General features: G+C 41.5%; 1 long non-coding RNA gene across 1 annotated transcript; it reads left to right on the forward strand.

Moving 5' to 3' along the window:
* The first annotated feature begins 400 nt into the window (after window positions 1-400).
* On the forward strand, window positions 401-6,555 carry LOC146440825 (uncharacterized). Its single transcript, XR_014849684.1, has 2 exons — window positions 401-746; window positions 4,792-6,555. It is a non-coding gene; the product is annotated as an uncharacterized LOC146440825 (long non-coding RNA).
* The last annotated feature ends 11,151 nt before the right edge of the window (window positions 6,556-17,706 follow it).

A 17,706-nucleotide genomic window follows, 5' to 3' on the forward strand; every position in this document is an offset into this window, starting at 1 on the left:
AGAATTTGGTTACCTCTGTCCGAAGAGAAGACCTACTTGACAGAATTTAAAAAAAATAAAGAGATAAGCATCTATTTCCTAGCACTGGAAAAGTAGAAGGTTTTTTTATATGCTTGACTGACTGAACTCTCCTGAACTGATTGTTCAATACATCTGTGATCGAGCTGTGCTGCTAACAGAGAGCTAAGACACTGAGTGTCCAAGATAGGATCTTTCAATTATTGTTTCATGCCAAATAAATGAATGTTGGACAGATATTGCATTTTCCTATTTCATAAATTACCCAGATTTTAATGGGACTTCATTTAGTCTCTTAATTCCTTCAGCTTGTTTTCTCTCAGTTCCCTTTGATTTGCCCACATCCTCCTGATGCTGAAGTATCCAAAAGAGAGGAGAGGAAAGCGATTGCAGAAGCAAGATAAACTTGGAATGTAGGAAGCTGCGGTTGAATTATTTTATGTGTAAGCTGAGTTGGAAACTGCAAGCACAGTACAGAAGGAATATATTCAGATTTTGCCTTGCAAAAAAGGAAGAAACTCATATGAAAAATGACCACAAAAGGAAATGGATAGCTGAAGAACAGGAGAATGTAAGCCTGCCACCTGCCTCCTTTGAAATGAAGTAGCTGGTGTATGCATGTTTTGCTTGGATTCATTTCAGCCCAGCTTTCTAAACTTCTGCTTTCCTTACTTTTGGCTCCTTTCATGGTGGGATTTCCCCAAAGATCCGTTATTATTTTGCTTCAGGTAAGTTAGTTTCTTTATGCTGCTGCATCAGCCAGAGCTGCACTTCTGTGAACAAATGTTGCATAAATTATGAAGAGTGGAAAGGAGAAGGAGGAAAAAAATCCATTAGCAACACTCAGATTGTAAGTGTCTGATAACTGTTTTAATAACTGTACATTTGTCTTAAGGATCAGAGACTCCAAAGGCAAGTATGTGGATTTGCAGCTTGTTTTCATTGCTTTGTGTATCTGTAGGTGGAGGAGAAAAAATAAACATAGATAACACCAAATGGAGTGAGTGACTGGAAAGCTAAACTTCTAAGCTCCTTTGAGATATTTTATCCAGCTAGTAAACTCTTGCTAGCGATATGCAGTAAATGCTAAAGAAGCAGTATTATTTAATTAGATAATATTTGCAATGTAAATGTTGATAAATTAGTTAATGGGCTGGATTCCTTCCCTGCATAGAGCTGCTGAAAGTGACAGTCCTTGGAGGAAAGGAGAAGTTGCTGCACAAGGTGCCTGCAGCTTCCCTTGTGCCTTCACTGAAGACACCGAGGAAGAACAAAGAACAGTCTTTTCTGGTGGTGTGCTCTGCTGCCAGTCTACCCACAGACTTATCCTAGTAGGAATTTCGAGGAAAATGGGAAGGGGAATTGAGAGAAAGCTGCCTCAAGCTGTGCGCCAGGTATATGCACATAGCCTCTCACTGAGGGTCTGTCAGGATTTGGGAAGCAAAAAAAATCAAGAATTGGATGTTGTGAATTTACAACAGGGTTCTTCAAATCAGAGGTGTCTGAACACAAAATGCTCTCCCAGCCATGGTCAAGGTCTTGGCTGGGAATGTTGTTAGACAGGGAACTTGCTAAAGGCAAGATCCCCTTACAGTTGTGGCAGAAAACCAACCCAAAACAGCAGCTAGGACTGTATGAATGACGACTCCTGTATCTGTACTCTGAATGCCTGTCTGTGTTTGGGGATCATAAACATGTCAGAGTTTGTTTCTTCTGCTGCACTACAGCAAAAGTTCCATTTTAGAGCAAAATGTACTTCTACAGGTGCCTCACCAAAATGCAACTGTTAAAACAGAAAAGCTAGGCCAACACTGCAAAAGAGAAATATTTGGGAAATATTGAATGGAACATTCATTACTAATTTTTCTACGACCAGATTTTCAGCATTAAGTTCTCTACTTGCGTATAAAATTTCCTGCCTGTAAATAATTACAAACACATTTTTCCTTTATGCAATCATGGTGTTTTAATTCAAGTTTTACAAACTAAATAGTAATATTTACAGCTGTAAAACAAAGGTCAAGGCCAAAAATACCTTTACTGGGCTTTCAGGTCTACATTGTTTTTTGAAAAAACTAGCTTTTTGCAAACTAGCGCATTTTCTTGTCCCATTTAAGTAGTGATGAAAATTCTCACTATTGTCACTTACTTGTTCTTTGACAATGATTAATCCAAGTCTTTTCAGTGTACCTTATGCACACAGGAGCAACTACTGCTCTGTCTCCTCTATGGATGCATTCTTCTTACAGAAGGATGATTGTCCACCTATTTTATGTACATCCCATGCCACCATGGCATTAGTACTGCCAGGCAGCACAGCACACAAGCATGGCAGCAAGAGTTGTTTTGAATATGTGATTGCTCAGTGAAGCTCTCTGTAACTGGGGGAACAGTAACAACCTTTTGAACTGAGTTCAGAGTCCCTGGCAGAGGCACCTTTAGCAAGGGCATGAATGAGTTCACTATGCTGAGCACAGAACAGTGTGACATTTCTCTGCTCGTAACTCTCAGGTGGTGGTGGCTGCATTTCTCCTACATGTTAGCCCTGAAGGTGCAGCTCTTCTGCCATTCAAACAACAGCAAAGCCCCAAGCTTCTCCCCCAAGGTGATTGGCCATGGGTGAAAGGCAATGCCACAGGAAGGACTAAGCTGTTCTTGCCTTGCTGCTTTGGCTAGGATATTTCTCTGTCCTTCTGTCACTTGGTTTTACCCATGGGCACTGAGCAGTTCTTTGCCTCTGCAGCACTCACCTGCCATTTCATTTAAGTCCTGGACAAACCCAAAGTGGCTGCAGAGTTTAAATGTGAGTGTTCGCAGGTAGCTGGCTATTAGCACTAACCTGCCCACTGGTGCCTGTACAAAGACAATGAGAGCTAGAATTCCTTCTGCCTGATGATGATTGCTAAGAGAGGCTGGCTAAAATGTGTTTGAGCTGTTCCCTCCCTCTCCCTCACCCAGCTGGCTCTATAATAATCAGTCCTTTCCACTCAGCCTGTAAAGCAGCACTTAGCTGAAGAGCAGAGGTTGAAAAATGCCAGTCACTTTCATAACCATATGGCAACCACATTCATTGGGTAGCTGAGAAGGGCTGTGATGTTACCACATGGCTGTAATATTTCTGTTATAATGTGGACAACCTCAGGTACAATTTTAGCTTAAGCCAAAGGCAGGTTTGAGTGTTTCATCTGCTTCAGGTCACGTTTTGCTGTAGAAAAACATGGATGTATTCCTACCTGTAAAACAGTTTTGTAAGTCCCTGCAGAAAGGAAATGAGACTGGTCTAAGAAAAGCTTCTGATGTCCTAGGTGTAGAAGGTGAAGCACAAAAGTATTCCTTTTTACTGTTTCTTTACTTCTAAGCAATACACAGTATAGTATATATGTAAGGAAAACAATGCATAAAATGAGGCCTGAAACAAAAGGTTTCCTCCACCTCACTCTTGCCTGGACTTACTGCTGCTCCTTGCCTCTTGTAGATACTAGCACCTGTATTGTGGCAAGGTGAGATCAACTCACTTGGTCAAGAAACAAGTAACCCCTCAAAAAAATTAGGTTTTGGGATAGTTACATGTTTGTGAGGAATGATGCATGGGTTGGGCAGGAATTACTGGGACAAGGAACAAGTGCTGGGACCATGCCCTGGCCTCTCACACTGAACATGAGGAGCTGGTGATGGACATGAGAAGCAGGGACCATGCTGAGAGGCACAGTATTTTTCAATATATTCTCTGTTTGGTGACCTTGCACTCATCAATTAATTGCCCTGTAACCAATGCTTTTCAGAAGAGAGCATTTTTCCTTATGTGGGCATTCACAGGTAGAAAATTCTATAATTGCTGTTAAACCACTCACACTACTTGTGACTAGGGGAAGAAAGAATACTTGTCTATCCCTCAGCCTGAACCAGGCACTTGAGGTTTTGGCAAAGTCAGTGGTTAGCTGGAAGCACAGAGATATACATGTGGAGATTCTCACGCTGATCTGTGCAGCACACGTGGTTTGAGAGGTCTCAGGGAAAAAATAGTTTCACAATTCTTTCTGGTTAAACATGACTAACAATGAGGTAATGGTGGCTCAGAAACATGTTGTAGTTAAGGTTGCACTCTAGAGACTGTGGTTAGCTTCCCAGGCTCTGCAATTGGGCCAAGAAAAGTAATTACAGCGATTAATAATAATGTTTGATTTGCCAGTCACATAGTCCATTCTTCAGAGCTGGTTGGTCTGGAGAAGGGGGAGGTAAACTGTAGGAAGGAAATCAGAGCAACAAAGTACAGTCCTTGCAGTGAGCACCAAACCCTGCCAGAGCCACCTCAGCCTGGTGTCAGCAATTTTCATACAGCTGTAGCTGCAGCCATGGGTTTGTGCTGCATGGCAGGAGTTACCCTGTGTTCCTGTGCAGCCCTGGGATGGATGTGTGCAGAGCAGAGTGGGATAACTCACACGCTGTGCCCCACGGCTGAGGCTCTGTGCCGAGCACGGGAGGCTGCTTTGTGTAACTGAACACCAGGCAGGCGATGCTCTGCTCTGCTCTGCCCTGCTCGGCTCTGCAGAAAGGCTGTGCTACTTTGTAGGGCTGGATGCTATAACCAGCATAACATTTTGTATTTCTGAGGGTGAACATCTATGAGAATCTCACCTTTCTGGTGGGGATTTACTGGGAATGCAGCAGTAAACAACAGTGTATAACTGGGCTTGAAAAGGGAGCCTCGCCTGTAGCAGTAATAATAAAACCTTAATAACGTCCCATTGTGTGCCTCCTGCTCCTGCCTTTCAGTGTGCCCGTGGGGAAGAGGGGGAACGCTGGAGGAAGCAGGCAGGGGCTGCTGTGGCAGAGCCAGCGGGAGAAAGGCAAAAGCCAATCCCTTGGCAAAGTTTGGCTTCATGATTACTGGAGTCCTTGGTGTCACCACAATGAAGAGGAGTTGCCATGGAAACCATTGCAAAAGATTAAGCATATCAAGGAAACCTGATTGTGAGAGAATGGTTGGAAATGGAAGAATTAAATTAATGTAGAAATGATGTTTTTGTTTCATTTCACAAGTCATGGTAGAAACCTTTACATTCACAAACATCCAATTAAGAGAGAAGTTATAGTGAAATCTGCAAGCCCTATTTCAGAGAAGCATGATTGCTCTATAATTAAAGAAAAATAAATAGTGTTTTACTACCCAAAATGAAAATCCAGTGGTGCAGACTCTGTTATTCTTCATTTTCCCACTGTAGGATTTGTTGAATTTTTTTGACATTTTGAGGCAGACAGGCCACAGTGACCCCCTGGGATATACTCACAGGTGCAGTGGCTTCCAGCCATGGAGTGGCCAAATGAATTTCAGATAGTTGGGAGAGGAAGGGAACACTTAACTCCTCATTCTCTTTTGTCACATGCTGGCCAGGCTCCTGGACCAGCTAAGCTGTGCTCATTTGCAAGTTATGAGAACAGAATGGCAAAGGTCAGTATTTTATTCTGTCTCTGCTGGGCACTGCCTACGCCAGTCCTTGGCATAAAGCAAAAGATGTTTCAAACTGTTTAATGGTGTTGAGAAATAACTAGCACAGCTGGCTCAGGCAACTGAGACGAAGGTAAGCATGGAGTTCATGACCACTCCTCCCACTTCTGGTAAAGCCCCAGGGACAACCAGGGAGTTGGCATCTGGACCTCACAGAAGAAACTAAAGCCAAGTAACAAATTAAAGCTTTTATGCAGTATCAGAAAATAACAATCATGGGTGGACTGGAGAATCCAACCCACTGACTCCTGCCCTTGCGTCAGCACTTTGATGTGTCACAGTCAGCAAGGGATTCATCTCTTAAAAGGGTATTTCTGCCCTAGTTTAAAAGCAATGACACTGGTTTCACCCTGCTGCTATGAGAATGTTTCTGGGAAAAGAGAAGTTATGTTTCATTAGTACAAACACTAAACTCTGTGTCAAGAAAACGCAGTGAAGTGTTTGGCAATAACAGAAGACAACCCTAGGATGACAGCATAGGTGTGTGCAAAGGCTCTTTCTTGGTTTGGAATAGATGAGCTGAACAGGCTGTGTCATTGAGTCTGTCTTGCTCAGCTCAGAGTCTCTGAAGCTATGACACTGGAACATCTGAAGAACATGGCTCCTCCATCTCCTCCCTAGACTGAGCAGTATCCATGCAGCTGGATTGTGACCAAAGCCAGGGAGCTGAGGTTGGGTCTAAAAGGACTCCATTTACTTTAACACCTGTCCATTGACATGTCACCAAACAATCTTATGCAATTAGAGTTCCAATTGCCCAAACAGTGCTACTTCAAAATGAAGATGCCAAGAGAGGTGATGGAATTACTAAGTGGTCCACAATCAGGAAAAACAGAGCTGCATAACTTTTTTATTGAACCTGTGTGATGACCAATGCCTTCCTTCTCCATATGCTTAAAGCATTGCCTGAGGTGACAGAAACTCACACCAGAGAAGACAAACATAGTCCTTCCTGATTAAGTTTTATTATTGAACCCCAAAACTTGTATCCAGACAGAGTGTCCTGCACTGCACTAACCCCTGTGTCTTCACAAATAAAGGCCAAATTCACTTTCCCAAAGTGCTTATCAGTACTGTACTAGAAGGTGGTGGGCGATTCAACTTCACAAGCATGTCGCTGAATGACAGAAGAGTGTTGGATGTTCCACATCAGGCCCAGAGGGTGTGTGTTGAAGATGGCTTTGACACTGCAGCTGGACCCTTTTCATTTACATCTATCACACAAAATCTGCGACACTGGGCAATCTTAGGCTTAATTCTGCAAAATCCCAGAGCTGACTACTGTATGGTGCTTTTCCTAAGATACCTCTGAGAGCCCTTTGGAAACCTGAGTTGGTGCACATGATCGTTTTAGATGCTCTGACTAGAAGTGCCCTGATACTGGGGTGATGAATATAAAATAAAACCCCAGATAAAGAACATAACTACACCAGCAGACACAAACAGCTGTATTGGTTTCCTGTTTGCATTTGGCTTCAAGTCAAGCTGCTGAGATAGCTCTCTAAAGTCCTGCGTGGATGGAGTCCTGCTCTGCTCTGACTGCCTCAGCCTAAAAAATTTGCAGTGATATTAAAAGCCAGTTGAGATATGTGCTCATATTTTGTTGCTGGGGGCAGCCAGACTGTGTGGAGCACTTGTGGTCTTGTCTTCTGTGTTCAACAAGCGCAAACAAGATGTTTCCAGGGTCTGGCATCCAATTCAGCTTTCCTCTCAGGCTTTCTCAGAAGGGGCTGGGCATTTAATTTGTTGACTTGGTGGGTTTACATGCTAGCACTGATCAATAGCATGACATGTGGTGTTTATCACGCTGCACATGGATTCTGAGTCTTGTACGGAGCAGGAAAAAATAAAGTACAATGAAATGAATCCATGGAAGTGTGTTTTCTTTTTTATTTTCTAGCAGACTAGGGAAACATATGGAAAAGAAGAGAAAACACTTTCAGTTCTTATAATTATTTAAGCCTATATCTCAATGTGAATCTCTGTTAAGTATATACAGGGCAGCAGTTTTTTCTTTCTTCTGCCTTTCCCACACTGTTGTGCTGCTCACTTTATTATTGCTGTCACAATCTGCTCTCTGTCCAATATGATTGCTATCCCCAAAGGTTTATTCTACATAGCAAACATCCTGTAATAGTGACCTACTCTAATAACAGGAAATTTATTTTTAAACTGCATAATGCCTGCTCCATATTAATCTGTTTCTTTTTTAAAAAAAAGTTTGACATGAAAATCTACTAATATTGCCCAAAGCCTGATCATTTTCTACAAAATCTTGTATCTTCTGAAGTTTGGAGTGTTCACTAATTTGAGATAGCAACCAGGCATTTTTTCTTTCCTCTTCTGGTCAATAAATGCTAAATAATAAATATCAGGAAACAATCAAATCAGTCAAACATCAAAGGTCAATGCTCACCAGTCACAGTCTTTTTAGAAGCAACTTCATTCTCATTTCAACCAGTAGCTGCAGAAAGAAGTTAACCCTTGCTGTGCACAGATCATGGTCTAAACTACCTTGAGACTCTCACCATAGGTTCCAGAACGGATCAATTTTTTATCCAACTGCATTCCTCTTCCCTTCTTCCCTACCCACCCTCACCTTTGCAATACCACTTTGGGGTAGATGGCACTGCTATCCAATGGGTGATAAGATGTCAGTGTTGATTTTTCTGTCTCTAAGTGATTTCCTTGGGAAGCAAGAAAACCCATCCTGTCAGATACTTCTTCAAAGGGCCCAGTAAGTTTGCATTCACTACATCTGCTGGAATATCTAATGAATAAGTGTAAGCCTTTTGGGTTTGCTAACACAAAGAACTAATACATCTTAGACCATATTTTAATACCCTTAAGCCTGAAGGGTCACATTATCAAATCTCTGCTCTATCAAAGCATTTTCAATTGCATCTTTTTTTTACTGCCTTTAAACATGACTTGACAGTGCTTCCTACAGATCCATTTTATATTCTGCAATGCCTGCCTCAAGGATATCATATGCATCTCTCTCCTAATGAAGTTGAGTTCTGTATCTACTACCAGGCTATTTTCTCCCAGATAAATCATCATGTCTGCTTCTGTCGATGCATCTAAAGTACCGCATGGATGAGAACATGAGCTGATTTCCGCTAGTCTGTCTCTCTTTCCCATGTATCACAGCATTCTGCACTGCATAACTAGCCCCTAGTGCTTCCCTCATCAGTGCTCTGACACTGATCACCTCTATGCTTCGTGGTTTTCCTTTTTAGATGTTGAGTGGGGCCTCATGCACTCAGACCAGTTTGCAGGAAAGAAAACTTGCTCTGTGGGTTAGGCTATCAGAGAATTCAAAGAGAAAATAAAAAAAAATTTAGCAAAACTTCAACAGTTTTCCTTCCCAGCTTGGCTAAATCCTTCTTCAGATAAAATGCTCACAAAGCTGTCACTGATTCTGACAGGAAAAATGTGTTTAACGCATTGCATTGGTGCTTTCCCATGTTAGCATTCAACTTGGACAATATTTAACATAAAGCCTAACGAGTCATGTCTTAATGCTAGAACTGAGACAGAGTGTAAAGCCATTAACTTTTGTATCTGTTGCCAAAATATCCTGGGAATGAGCACATTGCTACCAGTTATAGTTGATAAAATGTGTATGCTGTCCACTGTCTGGTGGGCCACTGCACTCTACTAAAAAGTTTTGAGTCATTAAAACTGTTCCAAGATGTATGGTTGGTTGTGCTTCCAGATCTCTAGGTGTAGAGCGATTTTATTTGACTTGAGTTTAATTGAACTTCTAAAAAGATGACAAATGTTTTTTCCAATTCTGGGATGTATTTGCTTTTGAAATGCTAGTTGCATTTATGGAATCCCTGCTGTGGAGCGGGTATGGCTGAAGCTGCTCTGCCTGCATCATGATGAGCTGCAGCCTGTCCCTCCTCGCTGTCAACAACCAGAAACCAGTGCACAAAATCCTTCATACTTCCCTGGACATGAAGAACATTGCCAGGAAAACTTGTCTTTGTATAAGCTTGTGTCACCATTTTTCTCTTTTCCTTCTCTCTGGCTAGGCAGGATTAAAAGTGTGCTAGAAAAAAGGAGATGTGGAAAAAACCTCAGTGTGTTCCCCAAATGTGTGGCTAATTTCTCTAGTGTGAAACACCTTCCTTCCTGCTTCTGTTTCACATTTCAATAATTGTATCACGTGTGATGAAAATGATAGATAGAAGTGTACCAAGACACTTTGGGGTTTTATCCATGTTGCTAAAGCCACGTTAATATATACACTTTCCCATCCAAAAAGAGAACATCTCTATACATGAGAACCCTGCAAATGACAAAAAACGAATAAGATGCAAAATTTCACAGACTTCCCTAGAGTTGGGAGCTATACAAGTCCTGCCATGTAGACTGCTGTAGCAACATCCTATTAATTTTCCTTAGAATTATTTTCCATATAAGGAAACTCTCTGATACTTTGTTTTTTAAAAAAATTACATACTTTCAAACCAATTTCGCAATAAAAAAGAAATGGGATAACTTCTAGAGATAGGCCTCCTCTCCTGCTGGAATGACCAGCATGTTTATGTAAAACTAAGGATTGCACCTGTTATAATCACTTGTTTACACCCTTTTAAAATCAAACAGTATTTTTCCCCTCAGATCTAGTTCCAGCATTCAGAATTTTTACAAAGACAGCTGAATGCTGGGGTCAAATGCAGTGGGGTGGAGCTTCCCACTTTCTGGCATAAAACTGTTTCTGCATTTTTATACTGAGCAAGTCAAAGCTTGTAAAAAGTAATTTATGGACTTGGATAGGAATCTGTGCTTGAAGAGAAAACTGTGTGATTATGGAAAATAATGAGGAAGCAGGTGGGATACTCTTGAGTTTCCACTGATAATATGTAATGGATTAATAGAAAATGAAACTTGAAAGAGAACTTTCCTTTCTTGGCATTTGCACTGTCAGAGTTTTTTGACCTTTAACTGGTAAATCCAGTACCTTTGCCCAGGTGCTATGCATGGGGTGCATTTTGCTAACAAGGATGACCTAGTGCTAAAAGTAACTATGTTTATAACTTTCTTTTGGCCCCTAGTTGGGTCATGCAAAAAATATTGACAAAATAGATCAGAGAGAGAACTGTGGATTTCGAAGGAAAATAGTGTGTTATGTGAAAAACAACAATAAAGGGGTGAATGAAATTAAGGCAACAGCATCCAGTTAGGATATCAGAAAGTTTTGGGTTGAAAGTGAGGTCTGGAAGTCATCTGGTCCACCATGCCAATCAAAGCAGGGTCTAAAGTTCACTTGAAAAGCAAAAATTTGAAGAAAAGGCATTTTTCTGCAGGAAGCTGCTTGCTTTCTCTTTTTTTCTGAGACATGAAGTACACAAGGTGCAAATAAACCCCGCCATGATACCAGTCAATGCCCAGAATGGCACACTAGGCAGCCCTCTGTATCAATTGCTTTAGCTTCCAATTACTGCTTCCCAACCCAGCTCCTGCTCCCTGCAAAGACTAACTGACTGACGCTGCTGAAGTCACATAAGTGCTGATAATACCAAGAATTTGGTCTGCACTTTATCAGCAGCCCTCAAATCTCATTACCAGGTGGATAGACATCATTATCTCTTTATCCCGTTGGGACTAACAGTGTGCAGAGAAGTTCCTTGCTGAAGGTCATACAGCAAGTCACTGTAAGAGTCTGAAAGTGGAATTAAGGTCAGTTGTATCCTCATCACAGACACTCACATGTTGATAAAGCTGCTGGCATTGCACCCATGCAGTTATCAGGACCATTAGCTGAACCTCCTTGCAGTGGGGATGGAGGGCTAGTGAATAAGAGCTGTCAGCTGTACCTGTCTAGAAAGATGTTCTCTGTCCTGAAAGATAAGAACTAAGCTGGTGTTTATGTGATGCTCAAAATTCAGGCTTTTCTAGTGTTTCCTGTTGAGGTCACATTTTGTTTTTTCTGTATAGTTGGACCACACAAAGTATTTCTTCTCCCTTAGAAAAAACAAGAATATAAGACACTTAAGTGTTGCTAAAGCCAGTACACAAACCTGAACTCAAATGTGCATTTGGGGTGTATCAGCTATGGAAGACACCTGAAGATAATGAGTGGCTACTGAAGGTTACTTCTGGTATGATAAAATGTGTTGCCTGCTGACAGAATGTTTGTCTGGAGCAAAAAAATCAATGGATCACAGCTATTCCTTACTGTTATTTATTTTAGAACTGACCCAGTTTGAACAGAAGTGCATTTGATCTAGCAAAATCTGGTAATTTTTTGCTACTATTTCCATTGGTGAGCTTTGTTTCATTTCTTTGTCATCCCTTTGTAGGTTCAGGCAGATCTTTCTGTTTATCTATGCAAATATTTCATTCATTGACTCTTTATTTTCTTTGTTTCTTTCCCAGGAGACATCTTTATTCATTACACATCTAAGTCCTTTTCTTTAAGCTCTCTAGCTACGAAATACAAGATATAATCCCTCAATTTATTCCAGTCTAGGAAAAAAAAAATCAACAGAAGAAAGGCTCAGGATATGTCATAAGATTTATTTCCACTTCAGTATTTTAGACAACAGATGATCCATTTACAAAGCAGTGATCTGTGTCCAAGACTGGACTTCGTGACAAATGGACGTACAAGGGAAATACACATTCTGAGAATGATTTCTGATTACCTATGACAGGTACCTGAGAGTGTCCATCTCTTTCATGCTTTGAGAATATTTGTACATTTTTTAATGTAAAAAATAAAGTCCTGCTGAACTGAACTGATAAACTTCAGGGATGAAATGAGGTCCTTATTGTTGCCAAGAAAAATGGTGTGATGTTTGGTTATGTTATTAATCTTGAGAAAATGCTTTAGGGTAGGGAGTTATTGTTTCAAATATATGTGAGCACTTTTGAAAAAAGTAGAACAACTGAGAGCAGTAAAATAGAGACAACTTTAAAAAGAATAGAGGACTTTATTTTTTTAATTCAAGCTGCTTAAAATTAATTTAAATGTCTTCTCCTAGTGTAGTGTCTAAGATAAGCTACAGATATTCACAGTTGCCAAGAAGGTGAAGGTGCAGTGAAAACACCACTGGGGGAATTAATTTCAACCTATTATTCTTCAGCATGTATATTGTTCACAGTATAATTCTATTACCAGACACTATACTGAAATGGAGCAGGCAGAGCCAGTTGGAGCATGGGGATCTTGAATAGCTGCTCACAATAGCACATTCATTTTCAACCACTATACAATATTCAAATGTATACACTGTGATTTGTAATTGACCTTAAAACTTACATCTACATGCCACAGTTCCTGTGAGTACTGCTCTCAGTTATCCTGCTAGTTTGACAATAAAGCATCTCGTCACACAGGTTTCACAAATAAAGAATTTAGTCATCAATATTTTTTTCCTTTCTATTTCAGAATTAGCTGTATTCCAGGCTAATAATTACATGGAGCTTGTGGCATTCCTCATCTAAGAATATGGCAATGCCTTAGTAAGTAGAAACAAGTCTTTTTAATGGTTTATAGAAATCAAGCCATTTGAGGGGGAAAGTGAGACTTTGATTTCTGTTATACATACTGTTTGATGATAGTGGGGCAGAAGTAAACGTTTCTTTGTTTCACTGCCTCATCCTATTCGGGTGAGGTGCAAAAAGGGACAAGGATGGAGAAATTTGTCGCCATGAGCTGTGGGGTGATAGCAGAGACAGTGCCTGAGACAGCCAGCGCTGGATGTGACTGTCTGGGGAGTGGTAGTGGGCTAACTGCTCTAATTCACCCAGGGCAGCTGCTCATGTGTGTGGCTAAAACATGATCCTCTGCAGAAACCCAGGCAACATGGATCTAAAAGAAAGGGCTAAAGGAAAGGGCTGCACCTCTACCTGTGGTCTTCTGCTCGTGTGACTAGAATGGGAGTAACATCATGATGGATGTCCTTCCTATCCTGTCCTGAGAATAATTTTGTTTCGACCCTACAATATTACTGGCAGTATTAAAGGAGATGAAAATCCACCCAGGCATGCATCCAAGACACTCCTTGATCACAGGGAGAGCGGGAGATGCATCAGCTTGATCATGCAACTGTTGAGCACCATTGGCTTTCTCTGCCTCTTTCCTGTACCAGTGAGTACAAAGAGGTATTGAGGAAACCTGGGACAATGGGTAGAAAGCACCTTTCAGACACTGAAACTTACAGAATGCGGGCATTTCCTTTTAACCATTTACACAATGTGGGTGTTTCCCTGTTTTGTGGGGATCTGATAAAGTGGAAATGCTTCTGCTGATTTTATTCCAGGGACTGTTTGCCACAGTCTTTCTTTCACATTTTGAATTTTTTTAATCTGAGAAGTCCTGCTTGACACAGAGAAGTTTATAATGGCCAAAATAAATACCACTCCATTAAGCAAAACTATTCTGTAGAACTATGAAACTTACTCAGCTTACCAGGAGGCTCAGAAAGGGATAATAGGAATGGGAATTTAAATTAACTAAAACATTTGTAAACTGAGATCTAGCCAACATTTTTTTGAAAATTAGAAATCAAGAAAATAAGTCCAGCTATACAAATATTCTTACTTCAACAATTTAATTTGCTAAGCACACTTGCATTGTGTTTTTACTGTATAGCATATTGTATTTAAAAGGGGCTTGGAATATTGTCTCTTGGTAGAAAGGAAGTTGTTAAACAATTGTCCTTTTACATCTGTCAGCTCAAGGCTATTCGTGTTTATTCTAGTGGAAGCTGAACCTTTCAACTATTTCCTCACATTCATCTGTCTCATCCCTCCCACGACAGGCAGAGAGTCCTCCAAAAGAAGCCTGAGACTTTTGGGAATGACAGGTTACTCTGTGCAATTGTGAACTCCCCACATCATACCCAATACAAATAAATAGATTCCATGTTCTCTGGTTATAAGAAGTCTTGTCAGAAAAATGCTGTTACACGTTTCTGTCATGCTAGATACTATTAGGCACCAAAATGATGATGTGTTACACATTTTGAATAGACCTAGTTCATGCCTAATGTAGGACCCACTTGATCATTGTCGTTTTGAAAGTTTGATTCAAGCTGATAATAAATGACCTCATATTCCACTAATAAGAGATTGTGGGAAGGGGGGAGAGAACAGAGAAGACAAAACCTAATGAAGAGTGAAAATACAGAGACTGAAAAATGAAGGGAAGAAGGTTCATCCATCCTTATTACTTACACAAAAGTTAAAACTGGATAACTGTTGAAATGTAGACCAAAAAAATGGTTTCTGGCATCTCTCAGCTCTGCAGAAACATTCCTGATAATTTGTACTTCACACAGGAAATCATAGCCACATATGTCATTTTGAGAAATTCAGACTTCTGAGATTTGAAAAGTTCCTCTATTTTTTCCAGCACAATACAGCTACAGTGCTATAAATTATACGGGAGTAAATCAAGAATAAAAGACTTGACTTCAATGAAATTTGACTGGATTTATGTTCTTGTAATTGAAAGTCTTGTTGGTGAAGAGACATGGTATGTTACATATACCAGTTCTGAAATGCAAGAGGGCTGATGGGTTATCTCTACAACCCAAGTAATGAGACAATTCCTTGCATTTTTTCAGGGAACAAGCAACTTGTATGAGTTTTTCTCTCATTTATTTCAAGTAACAATGAACAAACACTCTGAAAATGGCAGGAAGGAGAAACAGCAGCAGGGATCTGGCAAAAACAACACATTAAGTGGCTCTATTAATAAACTGATCAAGGCCAGAGCATAAGCACAGGCATTGGCTGGAGGCAGCACTGCCCCTTCCCACTGCTCTGCCAGGCATTGCATGGGCTGGTCCAGGTCTGGCACAGAGCTGGGTGAAGGTCACTCTGCTTCTCAGGGGTTTGGCTCTGTGGGTTTAGCTAGTTTGTGCCACCTGGCACAAAGCTTGGAGAACCAGCCCCAGTTTATTTTATATAGAAGTGGTTGGTGAAGTTACTCAAGGTCATGGGAGGGAAATGAAAGGTAGCCACTTTGGGAAGGGAGCAGTGGTTGGCAAAAACTCTTTCTCCATATCTAAGCACCTGGAAAACATCTGATGAGGAATGAAAAAGGTTAGGTTAGGCCAGATCTCACTTTCATATATTGCTGGTTTGGATTTTTTTCTCCAGCTTTTTAGGCGTGAACACAGTAGGCTAAGAGAAAAGCCACCATGAGTGCAGTTTCCTTGGGAATGGATTGGAAGGCTGAAACAGACCTGCTGTACCTCAGGGCAGAGAAAGAGCAGCTCAAAATCCCAGTCTATACAAGGAGGATGACATCTGAGGGATTTCTGTACCAATCAAGAGTAGGTAAAATATAATTTTATGGGACAGACACTTCCCACAGACCACTTACACACTCAGATCTGAGGAGTGGATGTGTCTGTCTCACACACTGGGATAGTGCAAACACCTGTATGGCCAGAAGGGAAAAATGCAAAGGAAATCCACAAATGTCTCCCTTGCTCACAGTCTGCCCACACTGGTCCTGCTGTGACTCCCTGCTCTGCTCCTTTTCTGTCCCCTGTCCTAAGTCCACTGACTGCATCATCCCATCCTACTGCCCCTCCCTCCCCTTCTGCATCCATGAGGTTTCTTTAGTTTGTAAACTCTCTGGGGCAGTGACTGCTTGTTTGCTTACAGCCCTAATGGACACTGCTCTTGGCTGGCTGCCCCCTAGGCACCATCACAATAAATGTGAATAACAACAATGGTGACAAACAATATCAACATTAGTAATTACAATAATTATTACTGTTATTATTATACAGTCACCAGAATGACTTGGTAATTATTTGCATAATTTGTATAAATAATTTGCATAAGCAGAATAAAACACTGCTCCCATATCCAGAGATCTCAGCCATAATGTTTTGTTCCCCGTATGTGCCATGGATTCCCACTGGTGTCAGTGGGAGGTTTTTTCCTTGCTCATTCTCGAAACCAATTGCTCTGATGACAGAAATCAGTGGGAGTCCCAATAACATGTGGCTTCATCCAGTGCGGTGCTGAAGGTGCTTTGCCACCCCTGTGTCCAATTAAGCTCTTCAGAGAGGAAGGCACTCAGCACTTTTCAGAACCTCCTCATGATGAGCAGGACTGAGCCCCTCAAGACAGCTGTCTTTGGGCTCTGACTATGCAAAGCTGAGCAGAGGATTTTTTTTTTCCCTTCTTCATTTTAATTGTCTATTTACAAAACAGATTCCAGCAGCTCAAGAGCATTTATGGCCTAATGGAGAAAGCCACAGTGGGTGGCTTTTTGGCTCTCAAAGAGGGAGAGTCTCATCAGTGGCAGAGGGAGGAAAGTACACAAGGCAGGAGGGGTAAGAAGCGCAGGGGAAGCAGAGGCGACTTACAGAGGTGTTTGCAGAGTGCTCTTCCAAAGAGCCTGGCACTGCCTCCAAGCTGCCAGCCTTAGGAGGACAAACACTATTTCAATTTAGAGCAGAGAATAGACTGAGAGGCGCCAAATCTCTGTGACAGTATGTGTTGTCATTTCCAGGGTGTAGTTTCTGGGGCTTCTTGCACAGATTTTTGGTTCACAGGCTCCTTCAGGACGTGCCTAGGTCTCCATGTGAGGGATGTAATCTCTGGCACATGACATTAGAGCACTTTGCTCCAGAAGCAGCATGAGAATTAAGTTAGAATAATGTTGAGGAAAGAGCTGCAACATGAAAAGCTGACATAACATGGGATGGCAGGGCAGAAACTTCAGGTTGCCACAGACTAACCCTTCTAGGCTTAGGATTTTTGGCTTGATGCTGAGCTAAATCTCATATGTTGAGACATTTGACTTTTCTTGTAGACAACCAAGAGTCAGCCTGAGAGGTTAGAGATCACAGTGCAAACTCTCCAATGCCCAGAGAGCTGTGGGTTTCTCCCTGGGCTGGCAGTGGGGCTGTGTCCTGCTGCTGTGAAGGGGAGCCCAGCAGCACCAGCTGAACACAGTGTGTAAACCTTCTTCATCTGCCTCACTACCAGCCTGGTTTGATTAGACTGCAGGCAAAGGCATGTTTGCAATGTTTACTTTCTTGTCGGGTCGTCAGCACTCCCCTTTGCCTCTGGAAGGGCTCTGGCTCTGTGGCTGGAGCAGAGTAACAGGCCAGGCTGCAATCGCTGCTATCTAAACACACTGTTAAATATGGGCATGCCAGATCTCACAGGGATCTGGCCTTCCTGCACTG

The sequence above is a fragment of the Lichenostomus cassidix genome, chromosome 2, assembly GCF_008360975.1.
Source record: "Lichenostomus cassidix isolate B80296 chromosome 2, HeHo_3.0, whole genome shotgun sequence".
NCBI lineage: Eukaryota > Metazoa > Chordata > Aves > Passeriformes > Meliphagidae > Lichenostomus > Lichenostomus cassidix.